Here is a 15,370-nt window from a genome sequence, read left to right as displayed (position 1 = left end):
AAAGAAGAGATCCTACAGTAGAACTCATTGCCCTTCTATCCCTTTTAACAGAGCAGCTAGGTTTTTCCCAGTTCCTCCCCCAAATCAGTCCCTTTAAAAGAGCTCTTATAAAGATGTTCCTCAAATGTATTGTCCAGAACTGCATGCTATTCTCTAGTCATTTCCAAATAAGATTCATTATGTGCTATTTGTTATTTCTTTAGGATCCCTCCCTAACCTTCCTGGTATATTCCCAATCAAAAAAAAGAATTCAAATCTTTGTAAAAATCAAAGTTGCTGGGATTTGGAGATAGTCCATGTTGGCCCTCATCACTACTGCCCCCAGAGAGTCAAATATAAGAGTTTGAGTGTGAATGATCTCAAAAAAGAAAAGCAGATTTCATTGCAAATTTCTGCATTTCATGCAGAAGCCATGCACAAGTTAGCCAACATTCACTTGAGATGAAAAATTGGTCAAATTTTGCATGGCTTCAGTTTTCCTTGCAAGTGCTCTCTTCAGTTCTAAAGTGATATCTTTTTAACTTTGAAACTGCTAACTGTTAAGCCAGCCCTTTCTTATGGGAGAGGTCATAGCAAAATTACTGTGTGTGTGAAGAAGATGGCAGGACAAGAGTGTGGTGTAATAACATGCTTGTTTTCGATAGCAAAGGAGTCGAAATGCTCATAGACTTGGAATGAAAACCTACAAAATATTGCTGACTGCTATTTAAATGTTTGAATCCATCTGAGTTGTTTCTGTGCAAAGGAAACATATCTCTCAGTGCCAAATTTGTACACTCCAACATTCCTGGAGATGACTACCTCATATTTCCTGAATACTTGTACTTTTGGATATGCACAGATGTCCTTTCTCGTCCTGAATTCTACTCAACTAGTGAAGGATCTGGACCACTTCACTTGATGCTCTTCCCCTCTGGAATCCAATAATTGTTGTGCATTGGGGTGTAGTTGTACCTGTAGATACTAGACAAACCTGCTAATTCAGACTCTCTAACTCTTGAGTATCTTGCCAAATAGCATTCCCTGATTTGGTTGGATAATATCTTATCTCTAACCTTCTTGCTTCAATAAACACAATATCTAGTCTATCTTCTCCCACCTTATATACAAGGAAAATCATCTGGACTTAATCAGTTGCTGACGTTAATGGCACGATTTCTCTTCCTAATTTCAATTCACTCTGCCTGACATCCCGGAAATGACTTTGAGAAAGTATTTTATTCCTAATCCTCTGCCAAAGACACTGTCTATCACTGCTGTCTGACTTCCTATGAAATTTCTTACAAAGTTTGCAGGCTGTGGTGAATGACACAGTCTTACGTATGAAAGTCCACAAGTGAGACCCACATATCAGGCTGTCACTTCAGCTCAGAAAGTTGCCAACAGCTCTGCATCCCTAATCTTGAGCTATTAGTATAGCCAAAACGTGTAGTCTCTTCGCTTGCAGAGAAAAGAATGGGAAATGTATACAGTAAAATGGGGGGGGCAGGAACACAACAGCTTCTTTCCTCTCTGTTTGTGTATTGCAAACCCCTTCTGCACTGCCCTCCCTTGGGCTCTGCTACTTGGGGCCCACATGCAATAAAGCTGCCGTCAGGGCAGCCTGATTGGGACAAACAGGGGTTGCTGTTGTGAATGTTTTTTTTGAAGTGCCATCAAAATTGTAAAGTAATTGTTTTCTTACTTGGCTTATAGTAACTTGGGAATCTTTTGAGAGGCAGCTCTGCTGAACCCTCAGTTCACTTTCTCCTGCTTATCTTTTCTTGGGGCAAACCTGTCTATGTGACTCTCTGTATAGCTACTGACTTACCCAGCCGGTTTTGGATGTTTTCTGAGCTTTATCTTCCCAAAATAAGTTACGCAAAGAGGGGACCCCACTCAAACAATATGTTTTGTGGACTCTTTGTTTTTCTAACTTGCTGAGTTGCTTTTGTATTGTAGCCTCTTCCTCCTGCATTTTGGGGGGTTGGCTCAGCTTTTCGTGTTAAGCTAGGTGGTCTCTGTGCACATTTTTGAACTCAATCATGACTGTGTTCTTTCGCAGTGGTCCAAACTTGACTGTTTTGCTGTAGCATGCTGATATTCTCTGCTGCATCATACATGTATCCTGTGGCTTTCTGATATGGGGGTACATCTCACATACTATCTTTGTTCTGTTGTGGCCGTTCACTACAACTGTCTCTATGTTAACTTATCTGGAAAACTTTATTCTGGAATGCCATTAGTAAGTGAGCAAATATGATGGGGACTTTCTCTGTACAAAAAATGGTAAAATCACCAAGTTCCACAAATGCACAAAATCACACTTCCCTTAGTTATGTTGCTGTGACCACAGCACTGTTGACAATAATTTTTCAGTCATCTTTGGTCAACTGGAAGCTCAGCTGCAAGTGCTTTGGGACAGGGACTGTGTGCACTGTTGGCATCTGAGAAATATCCTCTGCTTGGAAGAGGAGGCTGGTGTTCCTGGTTGGAGCCCTGCCCTCCACCGTGCCTGTGGGCACTCTCTGGCCTGGAGAAGTTGATTAATCTCTGTACATCAAATCCCCTGCTATAAAGCAAGAATTATAGTCCTCTTTTCTTGGTCTTGTCTGTTTCAACTGTGAATACTTCCTGCTGATACTCTCCCTTATGGTGTGACTGGAGATCATTCAGTGTAGTGGGGCTATTGTCTTGGTAGTGCTACAACAACACTGAACCAGGAGAAATTTAAATTGCAGGAGATGAATAGTAATTTTAATCATTGTAATGAAGATGGAGCATCATTTTTGCCATGTGACTGTGGAAGGAAAGGCTGAGAAATAAATGGCTAAAATCACTGAGTGCATGATTTCAAAGATAGGGCTTGCTCAGCAGCCAGGTGACAACAGACATGTTGTTTATTTGACAGAGAGGCTGTGAACTTAACTCCTGACTCAAAATGAAGACTTGCTGCCCAAATGAAGACATATAGAGGGTTTTAATGGCAGTTGCAAGACATGGCTAGGTTATGTCACTACATGTGAGCTTATGAATGGACTGGGTTTATATCTGTTGAGGGCATCTGTGAATTCCACCACTGTTTAAGAGTGAAAACATTTCTCATCCTGAAAAGAGAGTTAAAGAAAAATTGTGTCTGAGAGGACAAGCTCTGCCACCTCCACACCAGTCAGATGCAACACCTGCCCAATAAGGGAAAGAACTTGGGTTCAGCTGCATGGCTGGGTTTTAGCTTGGCCTTGCCCAGTATTTGTATGTAGAATTTTGCCTTACTCAAGGTGGGGGTTTTTAAATGACATTAAAAGTGCCTCAAACTGAAAAGTTGCAGTAAAACCAGGGAAGGAAAAAATAGTGGAAAACATGCTCAAATGCATGCCTGAATGAATCAGTTTCCATTTGTTACTCTTGGTTTGGCAATTATCTAGGTGCCAAGGGTGGTGTAGTATCTAGGATGTTGTGTGGAAGGCAGCGGGCAGGAATCAGTGTGTGGAGGCACTTGCTGTTTCAATCCTGTGATGTTCCTTGTCTGAGCTCATACAAGTACCCACAATGGTGTTATCTGCAGAAGTACAGAGAGTTGAGGTAGCAGCAGCTGGAGGGATGTTTCACTACATGACTAATTACCGCAGTGATGTCTTTCGGACTGGCTGTAGCATGAACACAATGTATGTAAGGGCAGGGAACATTTGTGCTTTGTTTTGGTATAATTTCGTGCTTTTCAGTGAGGAGAGATGAACAGGTCTCCTGCTTAAGACCAGTGAAAGAGAACTGCTTATAGCCTCAAAAAAACCCACTAAAGCTCATCATATGTTTTAAAGATGAGGTGGTTTCATAAATACTGTAGAGTCTTTCTTGCAGTTTAACCCCAAAGAAAACACTGATACCTCCACAGTTCAGCTGGCAGAGAGCTGTGTCAAACTGTGGAGCCTTGCCCATATGTGCAAGTCGTCTTACAGTACCAAAAATTATTTAGTTTTCTTCTAGCGTTCCAGGCAGTGAGCTAAAAATGTCTCATTCAGATACACATTTTGGAGTTTCAGAATTAAATGTAATAAAGCAGATTTTTATTTTTACTCTCTTTTGATGAGACATGCAATGAGAGAGAGACGATGCTGCCTTAGAGTATCTTTTGATTTGCTATTTGCTATGTGTTAAACATTTATATTTCAAAGAAGCATTTGTACCTATACCGAGTGTTTGGCAAATCCAACAGCTCATTAGATGTTAACAATAGCAACGCTGCTAAATACAAAGGATTCATAGGCAAAGTACCCCTCAGGCTATATCTCTGAGAGAAAAAGTGGCAAATAGAATCAGAAACTAATTAAATAGTCCGCTAAAGCAAGCATAACTTTAAAAAGCTCTAAAACTACCAAAAATGGAAACATATTACAGTTATCTGCATTCACAGTGCAGAACAAGTTTGGTAGTATTTAAGATAATTCTCTAGTGCCTGCTATTTTTAGTCCAAGGGTAAGCTTCTGTAAGAGCCTTTCAGTGTTGCATCCCTTTAACCTGGCCTAACGAGCTAAGCCAGTAAGCTGTCTGCTTTCCGTCTTACAGGAGGCAGAGAGATAGCTAAAACAAACCATTTGTGGTGAAAATGCTTAGCCTATCTTGTCTTAAGAGCTTTCTTCATATAGATTATGGGCTTTTTTTTAAACAACCCACTGTTAAGTATTGCTTGTCAGAGACTAAAATGTGAGGCTTTGCTGTTTGGAAATCTTAGAAGCACAGGAACAAAAGGAGGATTTTATAGACCCAGACTAATGAAAATAAACATCCCTGCACTGTCACCAGTGAAACCTAGTCAGGGCAGGTCAGGCTATTGGTATCAATGTGTCTGACAAAAAAAGAAAGAACATATTTGGATTTTGAGGAAGGAAAGGCAAACATAAAAGGATTGATCTTCTTCTCATTTACACTTAATCTGTGCTGGTTTAACTCCATTGACTTCGCTGGGAGATGCTTAGTTTGTGCTGCTCTAGTCCAAGGGAAGTCAAGCTGGGGTCAGCAGTACACTCCCTGTGCCACTGACACTCAGGTTCGGGATACCCTTTGCTCTTAAAACGGGGCAAGGCCGTATGAAGCTGTAAAACACCATGGTGCTCATTGCACGCTGATGGTGTGGAGTGCTTCAGGTGGATAAAACTTGGCAATATTATTCACTTACAGATAGCTCTTTTTTTACTGGAAATACTATGTTGATTCCCCATCTCTCTGGCTTAGAGGATCAACTGCAACCGTTTTTACTTTTTTCTCTTTACCCTTCTTGTTTCTCTCTCTTTTCTTTTTTTCCTCTTTGTCTGGTGTGTGACCCTTATGTGTGTTTACAAAACAGGATTTTATTGCTATCTAAACATGAGTACTCCCAGCCACTCCGCTCGGCCACCTGCACAAGACCTAAGCGCAGATTCTTGTCCTCTGTCTTTAGATAGTTAGGAGCAGAGATCATGCTGCCTGGATTAACAGTAGTAGCTCCAGCCTTCTGACTCCAAGAATGTCACTCAAACGGGAGTTCCCTTTCCAAGACACAGGATCAGGAATGCAGCTCTTTCGTCTTGGGTTGTTTCCACTCCACAGCTCCCTTCTCATCTTTCTTCCTCCTCATTTTGAGTGCTAATAGAGCTGGACAAAATGTCTCAATACAATGAGAAGCCATCTGAGGAAAAACAAAGGAACACCTTTTGTTTAATATTCAAATGGCTGCAATTTACCTATGATTGCTGGGGTTAGGCACATCCCATGGACTTTGGGCTGTACCATCTAGAAGCTGCACAGGTTTGAATTATAACTTGTGATAACTCTAATGGGGATAACTTCCAAACTGAAGATGCACTTGACATGAACAAATACAAATTTCCCCTAGGAAATAGCATTTGTGTGCACAGTGTCTACCATATTGTAGGTAAGATGCACTCAACCCACCTTAACTCATCTACTTAGTCATGGCAATGTAGTTCTCAGCTGCAAATCTCACTTGGTGAGTAGGAAGAATTAGTCCTTACTGGCTTTGGGCTGGACTGTCGTTAGTCATGGGCGAGGTTGGTACAAGTGTGTTACACAGGAGCTGCTACTCTCAGCTTCAGCATCAACATACCCGATGAGCAGAGGGCCAGGTCCCCAGCCAGTGTGAATCTCCATAGCCCCATTAAAACCTGTGGAGAGGCCCAAATTTACAGCAACTGAATGTCTGAGCCCAAGTTATTTTTCTTTGGGTTACTAGCAGGATTAAATAGAAGTACCCAAAATTATTTATTATAGGTCCTGTGGCAGCATCTCAAAGCCCATTTGTAAATCAGGACACCATTGTGAAAGGGGTTGTGTGAACACATAACAAAGAGGCAGTCTCTGCCTAAAGGAACTTACAGCCTAATTAATAATGGAACTTAGTGCATTAATAGGTGCAGCTGGACTTGACTGCCTGTTATAGGTCACGTCTAAAGATGTAGGGCAAAAAAAAAAATAATACCCAGGTTGATTTTCACCATTTCTGATGCAAAGGGAACTGCTCAGTGCCTCACAAATTAAAATACAGTCTTTACATCATACGGATGTTGGGCTGGTGACCAAGGACACTCACTTTTGTAAGACTAGCAGAGAATGAGCAATATATTCTGTTTTGGCTAAGAATTAAATAGAGAAGAGGCAACTGCGGTGGGAATTGTAGTGTGCACCATAGTACCCATCCGCTATGTAACTGTGCTTAGGCTGGTTGAGGGTAAATGAACAAGGTAATTCTAGTGTTAACTAGCAAATAAGTTCTACATTTTGGTGTCAACTCCATTTTATTAACGTTAACTGAAGACTAGTAAGTTCCAGGAAACTTAAGAATGAGCCAACAGCTGATGTGCTCTAGAGGAGGCTTTACAACAGACAGCTCTTCTGTGATCTTTATATTTTCTAAGGTTTTCTATTTTAGAATCACTGTCTCTGGTTTACGATTCTATTTACATACATAAAATTGCATTGAAAGAACATTAAAGTCTTAGCACTCAGTGACAAATCAAGGAAATACATAGTTAAGGATGTTATGAGACATCTAAACGAATCCAAATGCTTAACTGGCAGAAAATTCAGACACATCTACTCATCCTGAAGAGTGTCCTTGGTGGTTGCAGGAGTTTACCAGGATGCACAGTTCAGACTCTGGTTTTTGAGATGAGAGCTTATTTGCCTGCTGGGACAAGCTTACATTTTTTTTTCATGGGACTGTAAAAGCAAACTGAAAAACCTGGCAAAATGCACCTGTGATCTGTGCTGTGTTAAACCCTATACCTGTTAGTGCCTTCCTTGCTGTGGCATCTCTGCGTTCTCGCTTGGTGGTTCATTATAAAGGGCCCTTTTATTGCTTTCAGCCTAGGGCACTCATAATTCGGGTATCTGCTGTGCTCTTTGAGCTGAGCATCTCCTTAGATATTGGAAAACCACTGGGTTCTTTTGAAACTTTTTTAGCCTAGCAGGTGTAGAGCACACATATCTAAAGATTTTTTTTTTTCTCTTTGTGGTGGTTTCCTCAGAGGTTTTTGGGCTAATGTCTACTATATTTGTTTATTTTATCTAGCTAAGCCACTTCTCTAGAAGTTATGTGTGTCAGTCGACACGTCTGCTGGTACAAACCAGGAGGATGTTGGAGCCGTTGCTGTGACACTTAAAGGCAGTATTATATCTGTGTGGGTAAACCATGTAGAGTAAATGCATCTTTAGCCTTATAAACAAGTTTTTGTGTTGTGTCTCGATAAACTCTTCTGGCCAGATCAAACCAGCTGGCAGTCCTCCAGTTAGATCACAGTAAAAACTGGTGGGAAGCCTAGAATGTGTTAATGCTGTACTGATTCATTTAAGCTGCAGGTCTAAGGAAAACCAGTGTTTTCCTTCCTGCAAGACATGACTTGTGTTTGCCATACCTTGTTCAACAGACATGGTGGATAAGTTTGATGAAGCTGAACATGCTGAAAAATTAAAACATCATAAAAAGCATTTAATGAAGTTGATACTTTACAAATGCTAATTCCTGGTCAAATTAAATTCTCAATTTTCTATCAGTCAAAGCACCACATAGAAATACCTTATTTTGTGGTTTAAAAAGGAATTTTTGAGTGTGTGTCCCGTTCACACAAAACCAGTCTCTGCGTAACTGAACAAAATTTAAAAATATATGTAAAATCCTTTCTGCTATATTGTATATAATTTTACCCTGAAATTTATGTTTGTGTAGAGTCATAAATCTCTAGAAAGAAGCAGGGATTATGATAGACATCCTGACACATCCACTATAATTAAAACTGAAGCAAATGCAACACTCAAATAGAGAATGAACAGAAGTGACAAGATTGTGCTTCATAGTTTGAAAAGGAAGGGTCTATACTACCACTCGAGTGCATTTTTAGATGTGTCTGTCATTTTCAAGAGAAGAAAGACCTTTTTACATCAATTACATCTATGAAATACTCATGGCAAAATATGTGTAACTTTTTTTTCCCCTGAACATGCCATGCTGCCTAACAAAGGTATATGAATGTTGAGAAATTTTATGTCGATGCATAGAGAGATTAGTGTGGGCAGGTACCATAAATCAAGTAAATAAATAAATCTGAGCAAGCAGTGTTTGAATATTTGGACTGAAATACTGCTGACACTGTCACTGAAAGCTCTGCAACAGGGAGAGTCCCAAACATCTTCCCTACCTTACGCTGTAGCCCCCCCACCTTTCCCTCTTTCTGCAATACCCATTCCCTGTTAGACCTTGTCTGAATTGGGGCCCTTAGTTAGGAGCTGTGAATCTCTACTCTCCTATATATTTTAGGTGTGTAATAATAATTAAAAGTCTCTGTCCGAGTTGTTGCTCAGGACCTTATCATGTGCATGAAGGATTGCCTGTAAAAGGGGAAAGCAGGATAGGTAAGAGGCTCTGTGTATTGCTCTAGGGGGTGAACATGCTGGTGGTAGGCTTAGATGACAGCCTGCATACCTTTTGTACCCCACACAGTGAACTAGTTGCATGGGTCGGGCTCCCCATCCTGCTTCCCCCGCTGCCTGGTGGCAGCTTGCTCGTCCCTCAATTCAGCTCTGCTTCCTCACCAGTGCTAGCAGCCAGCAAACTCCACTTCCCCCTTTTCTTCTCTGGCCATTATGCACTGTGAAAAAAAAAAACTCAGCCTTTTTTTTTTTTTTTCTGTGGCTCTTCATCAGACTCTTCCTCCCCTTTGCACTTCTGCCCTTTCCTTGCCTTTATTTTTCTCCACCAGAGAAGCAGGTATAGTTTTGTGCTTCAGTGTGGAGCTCTGCCCAAACCTAGCCCACAATGGGTTGGACAAGACATGCCACGTCTTCTCCTCCCTCTTCAGTCTCCCATCCATGAAGACCAAGTTGTCTGCCCTGGCACTGGGCAAGGCGGCAGCATAGTATGTCCGTGATGTGCCTTGTGTTGCAGAAATGCAGTTCCTGGTAAGAGGTTTGGTAATGTTTTTACAGCGTCAAGTCATGTTCAAGCTTGGTGAGTTAACCCAGTCCAACACAACTAATGCATTTATTTAGTAATCAGCAAATTAGCCAATGTAGTTTGTAAATGTTGAGGGCCAAACATAAGATGGTTTGCTTTCAGGTGTTTTCTCAATATAGTGCTTGGCATCAAATATAAATTGAATAGAATGACCTTTTGATACTGAGTCAAATTGACTGTGTTTCCAAAGATTCTGCGGTTTCAATTACCATAAATTTTTGATATTGGGTCTACCACCAGTACACTGATTCCAGCACAGCAATATCTTATCATTGGTCCCCTTAACATGGTCAACAGCACAACAGCTTGCTCACAGAAGACTTTTTGTTTTGTCTTTTCCCCAGAACCAAAGATTACTATGATAGAGGGGAATGATACAGTTTACACAAATTAAATTGAAGTGGCTTGCAAAACATGAATGGATTTTGGTCAGAAGATGTAAAGTGGGTTACAGGTTGGTAGCTGGATGCTCAGATTATGAGATGAATAAGTCAATTAGTATCTCTTCAGTTTGTTAGAAACTTAATTGCCAGGCTGTAATGGAAACTTCTGAACTGTAATGACTAGTTAGAAGCAATTAAAAAAGTGACTTTGTGGTAGAAGAATATTTAGTAGGCTCTTTTAAACTGGCAAGTTTAGCTTGTGACGGAAAGGGTAGATTGTTCACCGGAAAAGATGGTCCATTGCTCAGAGCTATGGTTGTGTTACTCTGGGCGATCAAGGGCACAATTCTAAAGAAAACCCTATTTGCAAATGGCCTGTGCTGTGGTTTTGTGTTGTGATGGTTTATTCCCAAATACTTTACAGAAGTTCTATGAAGTCGCGTGAGCATCTGTCTTTTTAAGAGAGAAAGTAACCTGAGCTCAGATACCGAGAATAAACAGGAGAACTTTTTGAGACTTGAAATACACACCATGTTGAGTATATGAATAATAATAAACATTGTTACTTTAAAGTTGTTATATCCTGGAGAAGGGAGGGGGAACGGATGCTGCATGTGCTCTCATCTCCTTCCACCTGCAGACTTTGTGCAGATCCTTCTTGCGTTGCCGTAGTATCCCTGCGAGTGATGCTGGTTGTTCAGTCCACTCCAGGGACCCACTCTTGAAGTTAGGCATTGCACTACCTGTGTTGTGTTTAATTACACTATTTATTTAATATTGTTTTGGGGGAGAGTGGGATGGCAGAGCATATTGCTTCAGGTCTCCAGAAATCCAGTTGGTGTGAAGCTTTTGCAAATGTTGGGATATGTTTGGTCCTACAGATTTACTTACACAGTCCATATGTTTGGTAATTGAACTCCACAAACTGGAATGCAAGCTCTGGATTCAGTGGTCTTTGCCTACAGGTGTATTTGAGGACTATGAGTGTAGCTATCTCCTTCAAGAAGAAGATAAGTTCTCTTGTTTCCTTCACATACCCTGAAGGCATTTGCACAGGGGTGGTGATAATTAATCCCCACATTTCTACTATGTATAAAGAAACCTGGCTGTAATTTTCTCCTAGTGGGACTCCATTTTGTTTTTAAAGATAATTGATAGCTCTGGACTTAAGCATTTCAATTATGGGAGTGTCTCTTGGGGACCAGACCAACAGACCTTGGAAAAATGTTCTAATGCAAATGCATCATGTGAATTTTTACTGTAAGACTGTGCAGGATGCCTAAGGATTTGCAAAGCAGTTGAACATAAAATAAAAGGTAAACTGCTTCTCAAAATGTATAATGGCATGGGACTGGTTGTGAGCAGGTAGAGTGGAAAAAATGGTTCTCTTCTTGGACCACTGATTCCTCTTTGACCATGGGAGAAAATACTGCCAGGTACAGCCAGCTCTAAGCTGAGGAGAAGGAGGCACGTGCCTTGGACAGCGCATTGAGAAGGCAGCAAAATCACGGTGACAGCACTGTCTCTGCTGGTGCTGTGGCAGGTTGGCTCCTTCCGTTCCAGAAGAGGGAGAACTTGGACTGTAATTTTTCACTTTTACCATCTCTGACCTCAGCTCTCATTTTTCACTGGCAGGAACAAGAAGACCAGCAGCAACCTAATTCCTTCCCTCCTTCTACCTTCCCCATGCTTCTGCTCAACCTGCAGCTCCTTATCCTTGGGTGCCAAACCTTGGTTTGCAGGGCCAGGGCTGGGATCCCATCTGCCCCTGCTCCTGCATGGCTGTTGACAGGAGGTGCTGAGGGCTGAAGTGGTATTGGTGAGTGTTTTGGTGCCTCTGCATCTCTGTGTGCAAAAAGGGGCAAATCTATACCCCTCATTTCTCCTAGTAGTGTGTCTTAAGGACGTTCTTATTCCAAAATGCGTCATTAAGGAATTAAATCCTGTTGGAACTCCCAGATGTGCTCACAAGTCATTTTTGTGCTTTTGAAAGTAGTGCCATAGTGTATTAATATTTTTAGATCACTTGGATATTTTCAGCTGGATGAAAATCTTTTGTTTTCTTTGTTAATGGTACTATGAATAGATCTTAGGCTACTGAGGAAAAATGAGCCAGTTTGTTGAAATGGCAATCCCTTGTGAGTTTAGGTGTATACCTGGCTGCTTAGAATTGCTTACCTAGCTGGGTTGCTTGAGTGATGACAGCTTCTACCAGCTACATATTTGTCCCAGAGTTTCTTGGGCTTTTTAAGAAGACTTGGCAAGCTGCCACTGCTCCCAGGTCCTTAGAGATGTGGATTAATGCCACAGTTTAGGCACTGATCTTTCAGTATAAATCAAGATGGGCCCTGTGCACTATTCAGATTATCAGTAGAGAAACTTTAAGGTTTCATCGTCATTCATTAGCTGATTTCACTACTTGAGATAGAGTAAGCAAAAGCTGTGTATATATTAATTGCAAATAAAAGGTAGAGGGCATCAACAAGAGCAAAAATGTTGGAAGGTGCCATTAACTATTGGGAGAGATTTTCTAAATGATGGGATTTACTCTTTTCTGGAGTGAATCAGCATACCCAAGTTGTCTGCGAGACAGCTACAGTGGAGTCCTGTGTCTGGACTAGCTTCAAGGTTTTCGAGAAGGGATCAGTGCGTGTGAAAGATACAAGTGGCCAGGTCTCTGTTGCAGCTGCCTTAGGCATCTACAATGGGATTGCTGTCAAATAACATGTATTACAGATGCAAAAGACTAGCCATGAGGTGAACTCCATCAAAAGGCAGAATAAGCAAAGGAGAAGGAATTATCAGGGGTAGAGGATTTAAATACCTTTGTGTTAGTAAACTATCAATTCATTTCTTACATCTTTTCACTGGTCAAAGAGAAGATGTCTCTGGGGACATTTTACCGAAGGCAGAAACCCAATTAGAATAAGATTGTTACACGTAATAATGTATTCTCAGGCAGAGAATTATTTTTAGTGTTGTAGAAATATTAAAGCATTGGAGCAAAACATGTAAAGGCAGAGAAGAGCACAGTTAGAAACCTTTCTTGTCTTGTCTTTCACCTCCTAGATCACTTGATTTTGAGGATCAGTTGGTGTTCTGGCAGTTTGCAGCACTAGCAGGCTTTCCCTGTTGTGTTTGCCCATGCACAATGACACCAATGCCAAATCTTATTTCTTTTCAGAGCTAATGGCATTCTGGATATACTAGAAACTTTTGCTGTCAGAAACATGGAAGCACGTGAGTTCAGTGTTATACTCTGGTTCCTTGCCTCAGCTAGGTGAAAATTTGCAGGGGTCAAAGAAACTCTGGCCCTAATGTCTTTATGTTAAACTAGCAACCAAGGATGTTAGCAAATTCATGCAGTGTGGCTGGGAAGTGATGCATAACTGCTTCTGAATTAAAATGACCCATTAATTAGCAGGATGCAGTCATTTTTAATTGTTTTGTGTTTAATAATTGCTTATATTTACTGTGTGGCTTTACATTTGGGATTGTCTTCGACCCCTTCTTCTAATACTCTGTAGATCATTTAGATGGTCTGTATACTTAGGATGTTCTCCTTTAGGTGGAAGCAAACCCTTTCATTGCGACTCTGCTTGGAAGTCAGGGACATGGCGGAATAAGTTCCTGAGAGCGCATGGCATTTCCTCTGACCTTGGCAGAGATTTGAAGGTGCTCAGCTCTCCTGATTCACCAAGCCTGTGTGATGAACAGGTTGGATGCATGGTCTGAAACATGAACTTCTGCGGTTATAGGGCTGAAACCGTGAAAGAGCCTACATTTGGCCATGGTGTTGCTTCTCCCCGGTGCTGTCAACACCAAGACTCAGGTTGCAATAGCAACCTGCTTCAGTGATCATTGCTTAGACAGTGATGTACCCGACCACCTCTCCCTCTGCATCTCCCCTCAGTACCATTTCTGCTGTATCTAATAATTGTGTTTCTTTATAAGCAGTAATTTAGGACAATTTGGAACAATAGCATAGTTAAGCCTTTAAAAGGTTATCTCGCAATGTCATTTTCTTGACTAATGTGTTCCTGCTGCCATGTCGTTTGTGAATAGACATGTGTTAGCCAGCTAGTGTGCTTCATCGGTGGTGACTTTGATTTATTTGCTCTGTAAATTGGGACTGAAGCAATAATGGAAAGTGACATTAATTGTTTAACAGAGTCCTCTTTGTCACATCCTCTGCTTTCTCTGGGGTGTTTGAATGTTGAAACTTGTACAAAACTAATTGAAATTGCTATGATGAGGACCGGTGTCCACTCAACTTTCTGTTCTTGAATGTCAGTGCACTTGAATGTCTGTTCAAAGCACAAGAGCTGAGCAGCTAACAGCAAATATCAGGATTTCTTCTGCCATACTGTTATTAAAGAAGGCATTCCCCATTAGAAATAGTAACACTTCTAGCTTTGTTGTCAGCTTCATAAGCTGCAGGCCTTAGGGTGTGGGCAGTGCTCCCCACCAACTTGCTGGAGAGGTTCCCAGTGTGGGGCTGGGAGCTGAGCAGACAGACCCTCCCAGCCACCATTCAGCTGAGGACTGGCTCTCGCCACCATTCGTCCCACCACCTGCGAGGGGCTTGAAATGCCATTGGGGAAAAGTCAGTGCTATGTTATATTGCAAAGTGATTTTTGCCCAAGAATGCCTTTTTGCACTTTCTAGAAATTATGCTGTAATTTTCCTTTTTTCTTCTCTCAGAAAGTGGCTGTGAAAAGCTGCATTTGGAGTGCAGTTTTATTCACAAGGTGGCTTACCTCTGCTTATTTCCATACTCTGCTCACTGAATTATCATGACACTGTGCATGAGTCTGCTTAGTACGGTGGAAATCACCAGATATTGGAACTTGGACTCTTTTTCTCAATGACCAAGGCCCTTCTGGCCTTTTAAGTAAATTCTTCTTCTTAGCATTAGCTTTGCCTGAGTGTTTATTTGTTTCTTGGGGATGATGCTGTAAGTACCAGAACAGTCTGTGCTCTGCCATAGCTTTCTAGTTGGAAGACAGAACTATTCTGTAAGAAGCCATGAGGTGTGATTTGGCAGAGAAGCCTGGCAGGAGGAATTCTCTGTGTGGTTTATAAGCATCTCTGTTCAGAGTCTGGTAGATACAGTATTGCTGGAAAAAAAAAATCATGCTAAGGGGATAGATGGATTCACTTGATTTTTTTTTTTTCTCTCTTCTGAGGTGTTACTGGTGATGTTTTGTTATTGACTCTTTGAACTTTCTTTTTTTCCCCAAAAGGAGAGCTTTTGATTGTCTTACTGGTGTATTCCTTGCTATTTCACTTTTACACTATGAGATCTGAACTTGGCTGAAATCTCTTTGCAGTGTGAACCTGAAATGCGATGAGCCACACTGAAGCTGCTGGAAAAACTCCCAATTTGATATCCCTAGAATCAGTGGAAGTCTTTTCATTTATTTTAATAGCACTGAGATCAGCCTAGGAATTCTAGATAATTGATCTGTCAAGATAAATTTCCAGTCTTTCTGAAAAATAAATG

The 15,370-nt window shown here is 41.1% G+C and overlaps 1 protein-coding gene across 3 annotated transcripts in view; it reads left to right on the top strand.

The window, feature by feature from the left end:
* The window catches only part of PPARGC1A (PPARG coactivator 1 alpha), a 369,019-nt gene that overhangs the window by 318,504 nt on the left and 35,145 nt on the right, over positions 1-15,370 (top strand). The window lies entirely within an intron of this gene.

The sequence above is a fragment of the Cuculus canorus genome, chromosome 4, assembly GCF_017976375.1.
Source record: "Cuculus canorus isolate bCucCan1 chromosome 4, bCucCan1.pri, whole genome shotgun sequence".
Classification (NCBI taxonomy): domain Eukaryota; kingdom Metazoa; phylum Chordata; class Aves; order Cuculiformes; family Cuculidae; genus Cuculus; species Cuculus canorus.
This window is presented reverse-complemented; position numbering and strand designations above follow the sequence as displayed.